The sequence below is a fragment of the Syngnathoides biaculeatus genome, chromosome 4 (genome assembly GCF_019802595.1).
Source record: "Syngnathoides biaculeatus isolate LvHL_M chromosome 4, ASM1980259v1, whole genome shotgun sequence".
In the NCBI taxonomy this organism is placed as follows: Eukaryota; Metazoa; Chordata; class Actinopteri; order Syngnathiformes; family Syngnathidae; genus Syngnathoides; species Syngnathoides biaculeatus.
The window spans coordinates 9,749,280-9,769,000 of NC_084643.1; the positions used below are offsets into that span (position 1 = coordinate 9,749,280).

The 19,721-nt window shown below is 43.4% G+C and overlaps 2 long non-coding RNA genes across 6 annotated transcripts in view; one reads left to right on the forward strand and one right to left on the reverse strand.

Annotated features, from left to right (window-relative positions):
• The window catches only part of LOC133499430 (uncharacterized), a 240,582-nt gene that overhangs the window by 53,591 nt on the left and 167,270 nt on the right, over positions 1-19,721 (forward strand). The gene's annotated exons all lie outside the window — the stretch shown is intronic.
• On the reverse strand, positions 1,899-18,326 carry LOC133499431 (uncharacterized). Its single transcript, XR_009794657.1, has 3 exons — positions 18,217-18,326; positions 2,424-2,581; positions 1,899-2,318 (listed from the first exon to the last, which is right to left on the reverse strand). It is a non-coding gene; the product is annotated as an uncharacterized LOC133499431 (long non-coding RNA).

Sequence of the window (19,721 nt, forward strand, 5' to 3'; positions counted from 1 at the left end):
GCTGACATGTCAAACTATTGACTGTGGACTGGGCCATCTTGCCATCAGTAGAAAGTCATCAGCAACCAAACCGAAGTGTCCTGAAGTAAAGTGAATTTTATTGCTTGGTGGAAATGTGGCTTTCGGTCGCAACGAACAATAAATTATCAGAATGGATGACAATGGGGACTCCCCCCCTCCCCCTCCCCCTCCCCACCCTACATCCAAAAATTCCATTTGTTTTTGAGTTGATTAACAGTTTGGCTTTAGGCGGAAGTCTGTGCTCTTCCAAGTGCTGTTCTAGTTGAGATAGTCCAGCTCTTGTCATTTGTCAAAGGGCTTTCTCATGCAGTTTTTCAGGTAGCGATACTGAAAATCATGCTGAAGTCAAACATCTGTAGACTTGTTTTACAGCTCCGAGACAAAGGCGACCTTCACAGAATCGAACTCCCAAACGTCTGCACGATCCCTCTGACGTTAACACCCCCCCCAGCGTCTTTACCCCCACCATGCAAGACACAAACTCTATCTGGGGCCTCCAGACTGCTCCGCCAGGTGCTTATCTTCCTCAGTGCGACCCCTTGACCTGCGTGCCCAGCTGTGGTTGGACCGAGGCCCTGATAGGACGCCATTAGTCAAGGTCAAGGAGGAAGTCTCATTTATCAGCGGGGCCGTTATGGACAAGAAAGAAAAGAAAAACAAAAACTGCTGGCCGAGAGAAAAGAGAAGTTACCGGGAAATGTGTCCGTTACCACAATTGACATAAAAATCAAAAAGGGAAACATTTTACTTGCAACCTGGATTGTTTCTCACTGAGCTTTGTGCACATGGAGAACGCGCTCGCGGCAACTCACTTACCACACAACGTGGATATGCAATAAAAAACTGCTACATGTGATGCAAGAGGCTATATAATTTTACCACAATTTCAAATGTCAATGTGTAGAGTAAAATTAAAGGATCTGGGGACAAAGTTGGAATTCACATGCTAAAACAAATCTAATATGGACAATTACTCATATTTAAAGATAACTTCCTACATCTCATCTTTGTGTTGATGGTGGCAAATGGTTTAAGTTTTACTTGCAAGATTCCAACTTTTTAGTTTTTTCTTGTTCGTGTAGCTTTAATACTCGCTCACAATGTTCTGATGCAAGCAATGTTGATTTTTTTTTTTATTTTAACAGTATGCAACAGGCCAATAAAATATTAGCTGGGGACCGCAAATATCCTCCACGCCAGATTTGGGGGACCCCAGAGTCAACGGGCTATTGTAAAGCCATTTTTATTTAAAAACATTTTTTTTTTTTTTACATTTTAACTTAATTTTTCTAGTAACTGACCCCTCCCCAAATGGCCATTTTTGTACTACTCACAATGCGCTTTTTGTAGAAAAAATATACAAAAATGAAATGATTGAGAATTTTTTTCCCTTTAATTTGACTCCTAAATATAATGCAGTTTAATGATTTTTTTTTTTTTTTTTAGCAATTCTATCACAACTGTTATTAATGGGAAATTAGGACCAGAGAAAATCTTTGAGCCGTTTGACTGCCATTATAATGGAATTAAAAAACTAAATTATAATGAATACTTTAACAATTATTACTAACTTCGAAAAGTTACAGAAAAAATATACCACCTGTGCAGTATATGAATAGAATATTCCTATACTTGACCCCTTGGCAAAATAATGGTGCAAAAAAATGTTGTGCTTCCACTTTGTTTTTATGTTTGTGTATTGAAAGATGATCTTTTGAATGGTGTCTCGATTCTGAGGTGAGGGTTAGGGTCGGACAGTTCTATTTATGTCCCGGTGCCATGCGTATCTTCACCTTTATCGGATTCCTGCTAAAATATTCTAGGTTCTTTTTTAATCAATCTAGCACGCCACTACAACGGTTCGTCCAGTTGGTTTTATGTTTATTTTCTGTCATCAAGTCTCTTGGATTTTGCTGTTCTGCTATGTCAGTACGAGGGTTGTGAAAAGGGTTATTAAAACGCCGATGGCCCAAGATCTTTGCACACTTGTTCTGCATATGGTAGAAAGAAAAAAATTCCACCTTACGCTCATATTTCAAGTGGTAATACACAGTGTAAGAAACCCAAATCAGGGTATTATTTGGAGGTCGTGAATGTTGACAGGGCCCCCGGGGCTGTGCGTGCACGGCGCTATTTATCTTAAGTCTCGTACATCTACAGCCGAAGTTTATGAAGCCAGTTGTCAGTGACTTCCCCCAACTCTCCGCTGCCTGCCCTCTGACAGATGTATGCAGATTCTTGCAGCTGCGCTCTCACCTGTTGGCTGGACCTTAATGGGTCGTGTGATGTCAACCGGCCTGTCGACAAAAAGGAGGTCTGTCAGAGTGGAACCGCAATAATCTGCCCGGCTCCGGTGCGCAAAGCGGGTGTTACGCGAAATAGACGCTGCCTGACATACTGACCTCATTTTTGTAGCCTCAATGAAGAGGTTTCACCTCGAGGAATATGAAGCCAGCCCCCTTGGCCTTGGAGGGTTAGTTGCAATCTTGATGAATGCAGTTCTGATTCCTGCTAACTTGGACCCAAGTAGATTAAGATCATGGACACGCTGTGGCTACCCCTAACGGGACAAGCCGAAAGAAAAAGCAGAAGATTACGATCATTGTGAGATTGTCATCTGATTTACCATTCAATCTTGGTTGATTTCAAATATCACAGAGAGGAGCATTTGGCAGCTATATGATGATAGAATTACGTCATTTCTGACACGTCAGAAATAATGGTTGACCATGACAATGATATTTTGCAGGGACTCAATATGCCAAAAGTGAGTGAGTTATTTCCCATTACTGCGTCTGCGCAAAATTGCTGAACTGCTTTCGTTCATCAGGTTAAGATTTTTTGCATTGCTCTTTCCACAGAGGTCTGCTTCCTTGATAGATTTTTCACTGCTTTTACCGACTCGTTTTGGAGTCGTACGTTTTCCACTTTAAAACTGCGATAACAACGCCACTTGGAACATATTGACTCGAAGTAGACAGAACAAACAGGAACGAAGTAGACTGATGGCTGCGTTTCTCTGCCTGTAGCTGTCGGTCATGGTAAGGTGTAAAGTTGAGATTGTGGCCCATATGGCTGGATTTGCATCAGCTGTTGCAATTGTAGTTAGTGTTGGACCACATCAAGATGGAAAGATAACTTCAGCATGTATGTTTATTTGGTCACCTTGTACCTTTAAATGTTCCTATGCCAAATCTCTTTTACAAACAAACAAGCAGCAGTGGACTCGGGTTAAGAGACGGTCTCGACCCAAAACATTTCGCCTGTCCCCCGTCCACCATTTTGTCTGGCTAATGCTTGTCTGTGTTTGTCCGCCGGGAGTATCTTCGCATTTTCCGCCCTCCTTTTTAGACATTATGGGCCCCAAAGAAGAAAACCGTGTCATTTAGTAATGCTTCTGCATCCAAAAGAAAATGAATGACCTTGGAAACGAAGCTCAAGATCATAAAAAGATTGGAGAAAGGAGAGACGCTCGAATGCGGTGACAGTTATTAAAGACGACGCCCGTATTTTAGCGCACGTGAAAGTTTCCGTTCCTATGTTGGATACAAAGATCACAAAACAAGGTTCTTTGATACTTGTCGAGATGGAGAGGACTGAGGACCAGGTTCCTTCGCAATAGCTAAGCGCAGCCTCCCCTTCTTCCTCTCCATCCACCCCTCAGCAGTAATGCTAAGTACATCATCTCGTTTATTCCAATGTATTTGTTTTTTATACAAAGTATTTTGATGTAAATTCTGACTTTAATGGCGGAATCCGACATTAGTCGAAATTCGAGTTAAGTCGCTACTGTAGGAACGGAACCCAGTCGTAGACCGAGGACTCCCTGTATTTACAAATCGAGTATAGACTCAAAACACTCGACTGACTGTTCTGTACTTCACATTGGAAGCAGTTTAAAACGTGCATTAATGCTAACTACAGGACCTTTGCAGAAGAGCGGAAGGAGCGAAGTCGTGCTCCTCAGTTGGGCCGTGGACAGTTCAGTCATTATCTTTGACATCCCCTTAGAGGCGGTTAAGCCGTGCAAGCGCAAATGATGTCGTAGTCGTCGTATATTGAAGGATCACTCATCCCGACTGCAAATAGCTTGCTGTTGCACAGCTGTCAAGGTTCTCCGTTACAAAGCGGCCAAAGACAACCTTTGTTCTTCTAGTGGGCCTCCCCCCCTTCCCTCCATTCTTTAATTCTGTTCTGGGAGTACAGAAATTCTCTTGGCCTCGGGCGAGCGTGCCTGTGAGGCCCAGGCCAGCAATGAAAGGGGACAAACTCGCTGCAGGTATTTTAGACGGGGCACATCTACAGAGGAAAATAAAGGGCGGGGGAGGAAAGGCATAATGTGGATGAAGATGAAAAGAGCGACATGAGGAAAAAGCGTCTGATGTGGTTGGAACGGTGCGGCGCTCATGTGCACTGCATCCGGTGAACTGGCGAGTCAGTCAGTTAGGAGTCAGGCCCGTAGCACGCTTTCAGCGCCAATCCGCTGAGTCTAATTCAACATCTGCTGTCATCAAAGTTTGGGATTTATGGATGTCTTTATTGGAGATATTTGGGAATTAAATATAGTACAATCAGTAGCCTATTCTTGACGTTTACATAAGCAATCTAATGAGATTCAGTGCAAAGCTTTTTAGTTTTCATCTTGCTTGTTATTTTTGGTCTGCAGCGGGACCCAAGAATAATTCAAATAATTAAATTTTATTGACCCTGTCAGGGAGTCCAAGTAAATCATCTACGATCACGTCATTTCAAAATTCTGGTCGACCTCTGGATTATTTTGAAAAGGCGTTTCGCTAGTTTTAAAACGGCTGGACAATATTTGAATGTTGCCTCTTTTCACCAAATCCCTCCTCCCCTTCCATAAACAGTATGAGTGCGATTATCAAATCTGCCCATTCAACTTGTCATGCGCTTGTGAAAGCATGTACGTGATAGCAATACTAAATTACAATTAACAGTGTAAACAAGTCATGATAGCCACCAATGCTACGTTGCCAGCATGAGCTATCGGTAGAGAGTTTGTCAGCGTGAACAACAACTTGAAAATCAAAAAGCTTATAAACGTATTTGTCTAGCAGAAATGTTGCTAATTTTGGGTCGCTTCTGAACCCATTCAGCTACTTGACGTCCCGTCGTTCTCCTTCTGTATGTTTCTTAATCTTATGTGAATAAATGAACAATGGGGTATTTTTTTTTTTTTTAATAAGATAAAGGTTCCCAAGTAGTTTAAAAAAAATTGCCTAAAGCCCAAGCTATCAGGTAACCGTCAGTCACATCTTCAGTCATTCTGTCTTACTTTCCAACGCTGCCTATAATGAAAAATAAACAAACAATCAAAAAAATGGCTCCAAGCTCAAACCACTAATATTAAAAAGCAAAAATAATCTTTGAAATCTTAAAAAAAAAAAAAAAAAACGGATGAAACCATGAGTGGTGGTGAACCCGCCCTACAAAGAAAACCCCTCTCTTCTTTAAAGGTCTTGTATTTTTGCTATTTAAGATTCCATAGAGCGACTCTAACATGGACTTATATAAAAACGTCAATTTCATTAAAAAAAACGAAAAAAAACTTTGTTTTTGTCATACAAGTGTGTACAGAAAAGGCCACACTGACAGTTACAGCTGTTTGACCCAGTTTTGTATCCGCTTTGTTCATATTTGGCTTTTCTCTAAATGGGTGCTGTTGTGAGAGGGAAGTATTAATAACAATGACATCAGTAGACTTGAGGAATTCAAAATGACCTAATTTCAGGTCTCTCTGCAGAAAAACATCTGGAACTCAAGAATGCGTGGACGATTTTAATTCATATTTCACTTTTACTGAGGCACCATAGAGACAATATTAAGTTCCAAAAAGTAGAAAAAGTTAGTTTGGCAAAATATGTCTACTGCAATAGAAGCCCGAGCGCTCGGAACATTTTTCCATTTTCTACCTGGCATCTTCAAACTAAACCGTATTCGCTATGAGAGTGAGTTCAAGCAGCATTTTAATAGCAATCATCAGGCCGACGTGCAAACAGAAATAATTAGCATCAATTATACTGGCAATTAGAATGAATTTAAGGTTTTTGTTGTTGTCCAATGCCCTTCGTAATAAGGGATTGTTTTGCAAGAAAAAATTCATTAGAAGGAACATCTGGAGGACGCTAATGGCTACGTGGACATCGCATCTGCAAATAGCATGTACCCTATCATCAGATTTACATTTTGAGTAATAAAGCCGCAACTGTTGCACCTTTAATCCTGGCAACCTTATCTGATAGGCTGCCCATATGCCGTCGCCTTTTGAGGTATTAATCAAGGATTAGATTGTGGAGGGTTGGAGGGAAAAAATAAAATGCGGGACTGAGCGGGATTAGCCGCGCAGGTTTGTTAAAGCCTATCCTTTTAGCGCCTCTTCCTGTTTGTGCAAAGGTTGTGTTGTGTGTGTGCGTGTGTACCCTGAGCAGAACACCAAAAAGTGAAGCAAGCGAGCGCAACACAGAATCCAAAGCGGAAGGAGAGTCTGGAACAGATTGAGCACGTTTGTAAAAGAAGAAAGGGGAAATTCTTCCGAAAGCAATAACTCAGGGCGTTCAGGGCTCATATAAAAGCTTACAACAGATGGGGGCTTCACCTTTATCTCCACATCGCTTGAATCTATAAATAGCAAAAAAAAAACTTTGGTGTTGGATTGGATGAAAGCAGGGCTAAAATGAGGGTTGTTTTTTTTTTTTTTTTTTCCTTTCCACCCGTTGCTGGAGTTCCCTGCGCAAGCAAAAAAAGCTCAGGGTTAGATTCTGCACCGTCATTGTGACCGCAAGCGTCACGTCAGCAACTACAACAACGGCTCTGTCTCTCCCCTGGCTATCCATAATCTCGGCGAGTGCTGAGCTCCTTTATAACGCCAGTCCTAACCCATTGTTTGTGGTCTATTTTTAGAGCTGCAGGGTCTTTTTTTGGACCGCCGTGACACGAACGCAGCGAGCGAATCACAAAGTCTGCATTGTATTTTTAGCCAGGCAAAGTCCGTGATGTCATCGGCGGTAACGCGGCTGTGAGTAAGAGTGCAGACTTGTTTTGCAGCCAACCGAGGGTGGGATCCAGTCATCCGGTGTTTTTTAATTCGCGGCACCAAAAGGCTTTTTGTTTAAGGAGGGACAAAGGAACAAAACATGTTGTGAGATTGGCCGCTTATTGCTTGAAATGGAAACCTGTTGCACATGAAAGAAAAACCAGTTGCTGCCTGGAGAAACATTAACGGTGCACATTTACCACGATCTCTTTCGGCCTAATGAGACTTCTAATTAGAATGAAGGTGTCTGTTACACTTTTTAAGAGCCTCTACAATGCATTGTGGTCCAACTGAGCTCTCAAGCATATTTCAACCATGACACAGAGGAGCAGTGAGCAGTTTCCTCTTGTCCAGGAAACCACTGGGGGTGTTAAAGAAGAATCCAACGTTTAGTCAGAGGCTACTTTGGTTTCAGGCAACCCGCCCACGGGTTTCCACGTCCCGTAGAGTTCTCCTGGAAACTTTCAAGGCTTGCGAGGCTTATGAGTAGAGCACTCCAAAAGGAACATTTCGTGGAACCTCTGAGGTTCAACACGGTCCGTTACAGGTGCGGCGAGGCATGCGGTTGGCTCGTCTGCCTCACAGTCAGAGGTTCCGGAATCCCGTCTGCGGCCTTTCCGTCTTGAATATTCCTGCCCTCCCGAAGCTTTCTCAAGGCATTCCCGTTTCCTCCCACACAAACACGTGCACGTTGGATTGTGCGAAGATTCACCTCACTTTTCTCCTTTTAATCATTCTGACTCACGTCGTCCCCGTTCACTTTCACACTTACAATTTGGGACAGTTTGGAGTCTCAAGTGTATACTAGCAATGGAAATGGAGGCCGTGCAGTCACAACAAAAGGTACACTTAAACAATAAGATCGAGTATACAGTACAGAGATATGTTTATTTTTATTTGAATAAACAATTAAAAAAGAATTCATATGTATGTATAAAGTGCAGATTCCTCTGTAGTATTGGAATAACATAATGAGAGGCCCTCTCCAGTGGCATTAACAGTAAAGACAGCTTGGGTGACCAAAAAGAACTATTTTTAAACAACCCCCCCCCCCCTCCCGCCCCGCAAAAAAAAGATAAGGGAACTGAGGACGCTAAGATGCATTTGTGTAAACGTTCGTGGAAAAGGCATTTTAAGCAATACGGGAAAAAAATTGAATTGGCATCTGCAGAAAACGCTTCATTTCAGACAATTGTAAAGACATTTTTCCATTCAAAATCTGAAGAATATTACTTTAGATTTTCCTACTCCTGAGTAGTAATAAATGTATTTTCAAATTTAAACTCAAAAGTGAGCATGATTTTCTCGTGTTGGTTGAATGCCATTCCATTTTGCAGGTGTACCCGCTGCTTTGGCCCAACTGCGGTGGGTCATCCGTCCTCTCGCAATGTGTGAGCCATCAGTGAAGGTGCCGCCGTTTGTCACGTTGGTGCAATCTGAGGCAATCCACTTCCCACTGTTTATGTGGAAGTGGGGGGCAGTGGCTCACGTCTGATGTTTTTGAGCAACTCTGTATATTCCCCACGCTGCTCCCGAGTCCCAACCAATCCCTCTGAATTCAGAAAAAAGAAAAAATGGAGCAGGCCCCAAAGACTCACGGCAACATGTATTGGGCTCGCTCACATGCAAAAATCATCATTCCCCAAATAGTTAAACATGTGCAGTATATGGTTTTCCCATTAGGGATAAAAGATGCTAACTGTCGGTCGACATTGTTTGGCAACTAATTTGTTGAGTTGAGAGTTGACTGTTGCGCGCCTTTGAATGCTGTCGCTAGCCAAAGCATCAGCACCTACAAAAGCATGTAAGGAGCTCAACAAAGAAAAAAATGAATTCACATGCAGTGTTACAACCTGTGTAAACTAGTGCAGCTGCTTCTACTTGTTTTCCTTTCGGCTTGTCCCGTTAGGGGTCGCCACGGCGTGTCATCTTTTTCCATCTAAGCTTATCTCGTGCATCTTCCCCTCTTAATACCCACTGTCCTCATGTCTTCCCTCACGACATCCATCAACCTTTTCTTTGGTCTTCCTCTCGCTCTTTTGCCTGGCAGCTCCATCCTCAGACTCTCTTGCCTCTGGACATGTCCAAACCATCGAAGTCTGCTCTCTCTGACCTTGTCTCCAAAACATCCAACTTTGGCTGAGCTCATTTCTAATCGTATCACTCCGAGCGAGAACCTCAACATCTTCATTTCTGCCACCTCCAGTTCTGCTTCCTGTCCACCGTGTCTAATCCGTCCATCACGCCTGGCGTCACCACTGTTTTATAAACTTTGCCCTTCATCCTAGCGGAGACTCTTCTGTCACATAGAACACCAGACACCTTGCGCCAACGGTTCCACCGCGCTTGGACCCGGTTCCTTACTTCCTTACCACATTCACCATTGCTCCGTATTGTTGACCCCAAGTATTTGGAGTCGTCCACCCTCGCTATTCCTAAAATACTGCACTGCGCATTATTTCCAATTATGAAAACAATTAATGTAGTTCAACCTGACGTAGCCACTCCACAATGTTGTGTGCACCCATGTTTGTTTCAACTGCAGTGTATTGCCATTTTTTAAAAATGATGAAATTAAAGTTTTCCTTTGTAGAAGATACAAAGTACTGTTAATATTTTTTGTGGGACGTAGTTAGCACATCTGCCTCACATTCATCAGGTCTAACGTTTGAATCTGCACAAGTGTGAGTTTTCTTGAGATTGTCCAGCTTCCCATAAAATAAATAAAATGTGTTTTGTATTAAAGACCCTAAATTGTCGATAGGTGTGAATATGAATGTAAATGATTGGAAGGTGTTGTCGGCCTTGTCCAAACATCATACGGGCAAGGCTCAGCCATAATTTCAGCCTCGGTTAGCTCTCACTGTGACCTTATTAACTTTAACCCCAAAAGAGAGGCACTTGACTCATTTCGAAAACCGCCCAAGTTCCACAATGACACGTCTCAGTTTTTCCCACCGGCCCGATTCTTACACGTGCATCAAGCAACCGTTGGCCCGTTCGGCACATGGGTGGGCAGGAAAGTAGATTCTGGAATGACATGCAAACTCCATCTTGTGGTGTGTGGGGAAAAGTCTCTTTTGCAAATGAAGTGAAAAGACCTCGAGGCTCCTCACACAGTTTTCCATGCGCTGCTGTTTATTTGTCATCCCGGCGGTCGTCATATCGATTATTCGTCAGAATGCTGAGTGTTGTTGCAGTAAGAGCGGGAGGGGAGTTTGATTCAAAAGAATTATTGAGTCAGTCTTGCCACACATGGGATTCATGGAAGAATGCAATTGCGGCAACTATCATCATTTCTCCAGTATTATGGGCTGTAACAGGAAGCTGTGATACAATTTTTACTGTCGAGCATGCGTTTGATGACATTTAGAGATCCCTGATTTTATGCTGACGTGTGTATTCTATCAGCAGTTGATTCCGTACTCTCCCTACATTGTCCAGATGCTGCACAATCGGGTCGAGTCACGTGACCAAATATCACCTCAAACGCTCGGCGCGTCCGCAGCCGCTCGACTTTGAAGTTCCTCAAGAGACGATTTGACATCTCAAAGCGTTGCTGTCCTCTCTAATTACAGTTCCCCCATATTATAGGGCAGCCGCGGGATTCCTACTGTTCTTCTCTGCCGGGGCTTTGTATATGCGCGCATCAAAGATGACTTGAAACCCAAAGCGGCCGTCCTGCGCTCTTTTATTGTCATTCAATGAAAATGGAACTATTCCATGCAATAGACATAAAAGGAAGGGAAGCGCTTCGGGGGATAAAACAACTCTGTTTGACTGCTCTTCGCTTGTAACAATAATATATACATATATTGCAAATATTTGGGAATTAAAATGTCATTAAAAACTTTTATGACTGCATATTAATGTCGAGCTGATAGCTGATTGGGGCATCACAGTGTATCATCTGCCTAACAGTTTCTGGGTTCTGGATTCAAATATCATATTTGCATGTTCTCCCCGCGCTTGAGTGGGTTTTGTGCAAGCATCGCCGCGACTGCCGTAGAAAGCAAGAGCGAGAACGTAAATAGGAGGCCAGCTTGCTAGAATGCGCCTTTATGCCGCACCTGAATCAAGCGACGAGGTGATTTTTCATTTTTATTTTTGCCACGCCGTCATGCAATCGACCAAAATCGACATATTGAGCACCCCTGGTGTACGCCGATGCACCAAGATTGTTTTACTGTCATAAAGCTGACAGAAAACAACCAACAATCTCTGGAAATGAAACATAACTTCAGCTGAAATGGAAAATCCCATTCTCCCATCCATCCGGACATTCCAAATTGCTGCTCGGCTTGTTTTGCTTGTGACAAAAGAGCAGAACAAAAGCTTTTGTGTCATCTCAGTTTTTTTCCACTTTCCACTTTTTTTTTTTCCATTTTCCCAACCTTGTCACAATGGAGCGAATATAGGGTAAGATATTTGGGCCAGTGCATAACACTTCATCTGACCTGCTTCTGAGGTTTATATTTGATACGGGCACACAATTTGACCCACATCAGGCCCCACAAAGGTGTGCATCTGTGTCACCGTAGAGGGACGCCAGGAACGAAAGCGATGGCCTTGAAAGATGCAGTTTGTTTACTTTTGCAGTGCGTGAGCGTTGAAACCACCGAGGGGGCAGATTGTGAGTTGTTATTTATACCGGAGGTTATGTTATTAGTCATCAAGTATTTTCTGACAAGGTAGGAGGAGATGTGTGGGAAAAGATGAAGAGTGCGATCGTTGCTGGTGCGTTTGCATCCGTCGCACTTGGCTCTTGCGCACATGGATGGACGTACGGGGATGAAAGTTGGGGAGGGGGAGAGGAGTGGATTTAGCAGCAGGATGTGACGGAGACGCTCCAAATGCGCCGGACCGAGGCCCAACAGCACGCGAGCCGGGCTGAGAAAAAGAAACAGAGGAAGGAAGTGACCCTCCCCCCAATCACAAATTCCTTTTGGGACCCATGAAGCCTTGAGCTCGATGTAACAGCCATGTCACAAATTGTTGTCTGCACAGGATGCAGTGGAGAAAACTCCCATCGCGGCATGACACAGTCGCCTGCAGCCAACATTTGATAATAACACAGCATGTGTAAGCAAGTGTAAGATGATATTGACGCTCACAAGTCACAACCTGCGCAATTTAATAAAATCACTCCGTCGGAACTGAACCCACACTGCCAGGGTGAAAGTGAGGCGAGTAAAGCACGACACCATCCGTGACTCAGATCATGATGTTGAGGTCTTAATTTTCCAATATGTTTGCACAGCGGCTTCATCATACTTGGAACAGTGGAATCTTTAAAGTCATCAAATTTGAACAATTTCTGGACTTTATCTTTGACTTCTGTGACAATATGCTTTATTGATTTTTTTTTTTTTTTCTGTGTGTGTGGTTAACTTCTATTTATGCTTATGTGACAGTTAAGAATGCTATTTAAAGGATTTCCTGTACACTTAGTCCTCGAATGATCTATTACCGTTTTTTTTTTCCCCCGCTACAGTTTTCAGGAACAGTCTGTGTTTGACCTTAGTGGTTGCATTGGATTTTGCCTACTCTCCTTTGCTACACGATTGGGTGAACGTATTAGAAACAACTCTTAATATGTTGCAGTTTACTTACACACCACGACCCCAATACTACACATATTGTCAAATGAATAATTCTCCAACCGTCTATCATAAGTGATTCTTATTGGATATACCGTAGCTGTTGCATTAGTACTCATTAAAGTTAGCTAATAAAGTGTCTGTACTGGGATCCATTTCTACAGTAGAGACCTAAGTAGGAATCCACCATTAAAGTCAGAATTTACATCAAAATACTATAAAACAAATGCATTGAAATAAACAAGATGACGTACTGAGCATTCCTGCTGAGAGGTGGATGGAGACGAAGAAGGGGAGGCTGTGCTTAGCTATTGCCAAGGAACCTGGTCCTCAGTCCTCTCCATCTTGACAAGTATCAAAGAACCTTGTTTTGTGATCATTGTATCCGACATAGGAACGGAACCCTACACATGCGCTAAAATACGGGCTTTGTCTTTAATAATTGTCATCACGGTCGACCGACTGAAGCCTCGGTGGTGTCGGCGTCTCTCCTTTCTCCAATCTTTTTATGATCTTGAGCTTCGTTTCCATGGTCATTCATTTTCCTTTGGCTGCAGAAGCATTGCTGAAAGACACAGCTTTCTTATTTGGGGCGATAATTTCTAAAAAGGAGGGCGAAAAATGCGAAGATACAAACGCGGACAAGCATTAGCCAGACAAAAGGGCGGACGGGGGACGGGCGTTGTAAAGTCGAAACGTCTTAGGTTGTGACCGTCTTAACCCGAGGACTCTCTGTATATCAATTCCCATTTAAAAAGAAAAAAAAGCAATGCAATGTTTGGTGTGTATTCACTGCAAAACAGCTACACAAGAAGATGCACTCAAGATCCACTCCACCCCTTTTCTAGAACCAAACAGAAGAACCCAAATCGTACTTAGTCCAACTCTCACCTGGATACTGTGGATAATCTGTCTGCTCTACAAATCTGCCCCGAGATAGACATTTTGAATGTAGGGCAGTCCGAGAGGGTATACGTGCGCTTCTTTAAGTGGATGAGAGCAGTAAATACCCCGCTTAAGATGGCCCCCTCTTGCATCTTTCCTCACAAGCTTGTGCCTGGAAATGTCTATTTTGGGTCTTGTGGTTGCTTTCAAAAGAAGGTTTTCCTTCTATTTGTAGCAGACGGCATCACGTGGTTTCCACCTTTGGCTGTCGGCGTCTCCTAATCTGGCACCTGAACTCGTCAAACCAAAAACAACTCCCACCTCGAATGAGGTCTTGCGTCGGTGTTAAGCAGCAGGAGTCGTGCAGCAAGGCACGAGCGGCACGCTGCCGCAAACGCTGATGAATGTTGAATAATATCCACCCTTTTTCAGATCAGCTTGCTTTGCAGACGGTAATAGAAACTGTCTGTCACGGCCCCAGACTGTTAGTCAGGGTCTTAATTGTTGGGTAAACACCCCCAATGCAGTTTGCCAAATAACAGGTTTCCCATCGGGCCGCTATCGCCTACTTGACTGTATGAGTGTGTGTCTGAAGCTCTTCCTATTTCCAGTTTTATTTATGTCTAGCAGGACTCTCCCCGTATGCTGTGTCATTTCGTGACTCCCAGTGTCTGTCTTTGCATGGAAGCCCCTGTCGGGAGGAGACCAGTTAGAGAGTAAGCTGGGAGAAAAAAAAAAAATGCTGTTAACGCGCCAGCCGTTGATTTTCTGCCAAAGGAAAAACATTATAATTCTGGCGGGAACGGCCTTCAATAAATCATCTCCCTCGCGATTTTGCGGCCAGGACATCAAGCGAAGTTATCTGTTCAACACGCTGTCTGGCTGGAGCGTGGCTACTTGGTATAATGTCAATGGAAATGTAGTTGTGTGTCTGTGTGAACCATCTGTCTGAGGGTGCGTGCCTGTGTCTGTGTGTCCCCGTCTGTATTTGTGAACAGTCTGTTTGCGGCTGTGTGTGAAGAATTAATAGTCAGTTACAAGGGGCTGGATTCTGCGCGCCAGACATCTCGCCACTCTCTCCTAAGTCATTGCAGTGCAATCGCACGGCGGCTGGGAAGTCGACTCCAAAACGATGTCGACACAGAATTTCTGTCTCCAAGGTCTGCCGGGACCCCTGACGCCCCCAACCTCCCATGTTTGCACCAATGGAACCAACGTTTCACACAGACATTTATTGCAGACATACCCAGTATTGGGGAAACTGATAAACTGCGCCAAAAATGACAGATACGGCTGTCTGTAAGTGTTTGTAAGAAACTGTTAGACGTGTAATGTACATGTAACATGTATGAATGAGTTGAATGGTCCCGTTTTTTTTCCCCCACAAATGTAATCCGTAGCAGGCTAATTCTAATTACGAATGATAACTGTTTAGCAAATTCTTTTTTTTTCCTCGCGTACACTGCCGTACTCTCAGTACCAACATGTGCAGGTTAAGGTTTGAATTACAGCCAAAGAACCAGAGAATAAAATGCATGTTTCGAGTAGTAAAACTATTTATTGATGCACTTCAGTTTCTTACTGTGGTGTGCCTGCAAGTGATTATTTTTTGGGGGTGGGGGCTGTGGTGATTACTCGAATACTTGGCAAAATAACTACAGAACAGTCGATTCTGAAAAGATTCATTTGTGATCACACAATTTAAATACAGTGGAATCCCTAAGGTCGCCCACACATATGAACTACCAATCATTTACACGCACAACTTCGTCTATGAGAATAAACTGTAAAATGTGTGATTGGGACATCTTCTAAATCACTCGCTTGTGTCTTGAGCTTCCCTTTGTAGCTATTCTTGGAACCGTAACATACACGTATTTAAGTTTGGCAACCGGAACAGGTGAAGCAAAACGATTTGATTGTTCCATTTTCTACACTGCTTGTCCTCATTAATGTCACCGGTGAGATGGCGTACAATCCAACTGATTTTTTTTTTTTTTTGAAAAGCGAAGCTTCTGCTTTACACAAATCAGATATGAGCGGTAATGACAAAATGCAGTCATGTACTGGAGAGCGGTGTGTGTGTGTGTATATATATATATATATATATATATATATATATATATATATATACATCTTTGTGGGTTTACAATCTCTAATTCAAATTAGGAGCGGTTGTCTTGACATGCTCGCGACTGTATTCTACTTTAGTTTTGACGTTCAAAGCAAGAAAAAAGCCTCTGTAGGCAAGAAAAGAGGCACACTATGCAACCACACGTAAACTTTGCAGAGCTCAGCTGCAACACGCAAAAAGTCAAAAACAAGCTGGTTTCATGTGGCATTTCAAACGTTAACCCTAATACGCAAACAAGATGAGAGCTCTCCACGTAGACTGGCTGAGGAGATCTAAAGCCAAGAACAGTGTCCTTAGTTCACCACACAGCCAAGGCCTTATTTTATAAGCTCACGGTGATGTCCTGCACACTGCAAGCCTTTTAATAGACTCGGAAGAGCTCTTACACAAGACTTGTATGCAAGAGAAACTTCTTTGGAAGACTCCAGAATGCAACGGTCCAGAAATATTAACATGGACAAAGAGGACCGCTAAAGCTAAAAGTTTGAACTACCTGTATTAGTAATTTTGCACAAAAAAGTAAAAAGTTTGAAAAGTTTAACATTACCAGATCAAAGCATGTTAAAGATTGCCCCAAGTGTCTTTTGCTCTTTCGATATTTTTTTTTTCCTGGATGTAATCACAAAGTATGCTATTCACGCCATAAAACCAGATAAAGAATGGATTGGGTGAAATGGTGTCTGGTCTGGTTGTTCAGCCTGAGTACAGTATGACAGTAGTCTAAAAATATTCATCAAAAACACCAGACATCCGTGTTGCTAGTGCCATATATGTGAAGTGATCATTTCCGTCTCCATGATTATCACGGTCTCCTCACTTGACATGAACGTAGAGATTTCCTCACAGATTTTAGCCAGGAAGGTCTATGTACACTTATTGTCGAGGTAATTATTTTTCAATGTTGACAGCTTGAAGGATGACTTCATATTTTGTTATTTGGAATCGATAGCCCCATCATATTTACATGTACAATTTTTCAACTAGTTTTGAAGTCAGACATCAGAGGTAATGGGTTGGGTCACATAAAACGGTTCTAAGAAGTCAAAGTTATCATTTGTCATATCTGACAATTTAAAATTTTTTCGCGGGCCATATAAAATCATGTGGCGCGCTGGATCGGGTGCCCTTTCTTTAAATCTGACGCCCTAATAGGTTGGAAAATGTTTTCCACTGGCACGCAGAACGACCAAATAGCTTTGGACGTGCCAACAAAGACTTGAATCAAAACGTGATCCCGCTGAGCAGATCAGTCCGCCCTGCTGCTCAAAATGGTTGCGTAGCCAAGAAAGTACTGTTTATGTGTAGGTTGCATGCGTGTGGCTAACATCAGAGCTGCAAGCTAGTATAGCAAAAGACAGCCTCGTAAAAACCAATGCCAAGCGAAGGCTATAATCCCGAGTTGCATCCGACATACAGAGATCCAAAGGGGTCTCTCCCTCCGCTGGAGCCGCAAATGCATACATTGAGATTGGCTCGGTGAGGCTCATTGTCCCGAATGCATGCAAACGGAGAAGCCGCAGTCGCCACTTGAAACGTGTCAAATGGCGGGTGCGCGAGACCGTCACAAAACTCCGCCACTTCAGCAAAGGGACACCTGCACAAACAAGCGGCTTCGCTTCGCTTCGGTTTCTTGCTGGAGCTGATGGGCCCGTAAAAGCCTCGTTTGCTGCGACACAAATAAAGCTTGACGCTTGCCAGCTGAAAATGAGAAGTCACTTAAAGTTCAATCTTGAACGGGTTATTTGTCATTGTCAAATAGAAATAATAATAATCAGTTAACTGCTGAATTAAATGGATTGCGGTGGATTGTGTGACTGACGGTTGGTTGATCACATCTTGAACCATCAGGGGCAAAATTACATGCGTCGAATACCTAACTGGCGTGGAAAGAGGAGTGCAGAACATTCGGAGATTCTCCCATCCAGCCGTCCTATTTTCTTTGCCGCCTTTCCTCATTAGTCTCACGGGTGAGCAGGAGCACAATCCCAACTGACTTTGGTGCAACGGGTGGAGCAGATCCCGCATTGGTGGATCACAAGGCACATGGAGACAAACAACTATTTCCACTCACATTGAATGCGTTCACGTCGAAGAACAGTTTTGTGTCTAAGAAGCACGTTTTTGGAACATGGGAAGAAGTCAGAGACAACCCACGCGAGCAGGGGAAGAACATACAAACTCAACGCCGGTAGGCTAGAACCCAGCTTTGAACCAAGGACCTAAGAATTGCGAGCCACACCTGTTCAACACTAGCCCAGGTGCTGAGCATTTTCCCGTCCCATAAAGTATAATTCAATAAAAAAAAAAAAAAAAAAAAAAAAACAGATCAGTAGTCAATTTCCCCGAGAGTGGACCAAGGACATTTAATCAAATGCCAACCCCAAATGTAAAACCAGGAACCCTGTTTGTTTTTAATTCTAGCCAGAGTTCTTTAGTCCGATACATTTTTAATTTTGAGACAGCTAAGAATATGGAAGCGTACCTAGAGAAATGTCAAGTGAGCGCAAACTGTGAAAACTGACCTGACGTTCTGCGTCGTTCCCGAAAAGTGTGCGTTTTGTCACAGGCAGGCTCACGTGCGAAAGGTAAACAGAAAGTGCGAGAGCTCACGTGAGACCACCATGGAGGGCCCTGCTCACACTGTGGGGTCCCCATAACTTTGAATTCCTGTGAAATTTAAGGGGGGGGGGGGGGCAGGAGGGGCAAGCATTACAATGAGGACTGACAGGGGACCGAAAGAAGATGCAAGACAAAAACAAACAAAAAAAAAAGTACTGAAGGAGTAGCTGGAAGAAAAGACAGCGAGCTAGGGAGGCGAGGAATGAAGGGAATGTTTGCGCTACTATGTTTCAGTCACACGAGGCATGCTAATGGAATTTTAACGCTCAGCTATGGCTCACAAAGTTGCATTGAAGTTACAACCACACTGTGCTGTATGTTACAAGGTCAGCCTACCACAGTACACTTTGCGATGGTAAACCTTTATCTGGATTGCAAGGCAGCATTGCGGTCTAGCGGTATGTTAGCCTCTCCCAGTCAAAGAGGTCCTGGGTCTTGAATATAGGCACGGGTTGTGTGTTGTGGTGTTTTGCATGATCTCCTTGAACATGGGTGGGTTTTCCTCAGGACTTCGAGCTTTGTCACAAATTCCAAAAACATGTATGTTAGGTTAATTACAGACTTTAAATTCTCCATGTGTGAGTGAATAATAGAGTAGTGGTAGCCCTGCAATTTACTGGCAATCAGTCCAGGTTGTACGCCAACACTCAGTTCCACCCGCCACCCCAATGAGGACAAGCGCTAACCCCTAGTTTGTGATTTCTAGGGAAGGGTCGTTGTCATGTTCTTGCCAAGCCAGACTTCTCTGCGTTGACTTTGTCCATCGATCCGTTTTCTGGAGCACTTTTAGTCAATCGGGCCGTGGCTGAGCTGACTTCAGATGAGGCGGAGTACCCTTGATCGGCAAGCAAAGGACACGTGTTGACATATTCAAACCAACGGTCTTGAATTAGCGTCAAAAGCGTGTCTTAGGAAACCTGTCGGAGGACACTTAAGTACTTGGAGAAAACCCACACAAGCACAGGTAGAAGATGCAAACTCCACACAAGAAATTAGAAGTGGAGAGTTGAACCATAAAATGCAGAGCGACGAGCTACGACAGCCGTGGCAACCGCTAGCGAACCGCGTATTGCTCCTCACTTCTTTAATAGTGTGTTCTAAATTGCAATTTGCACATGCAATTATGTGCTCTTAACGTTGTTTAAATAGATGACATATGCGTGGTTTCCAAGAGTATTTTGGGAAAATAGATTTGCTTGGGCCAGCACAGTAGGGTAGTGGTTAGCATGTCTGCCTCACAATTCTGAGGTTTGGGTGTGAATCTCCAGCCTTCCCGCATGCATTTTCTCCCAAGTGCTTGCGTTGGTTTTCTTCCCACAATTCCCCCAAGTGCGCCCCCCCCCAAAAAAAAAAAAAAATGCTATGCTGTTATCTTTATCCTCATTAGGGTCCCACTGTGCAGGAGGCT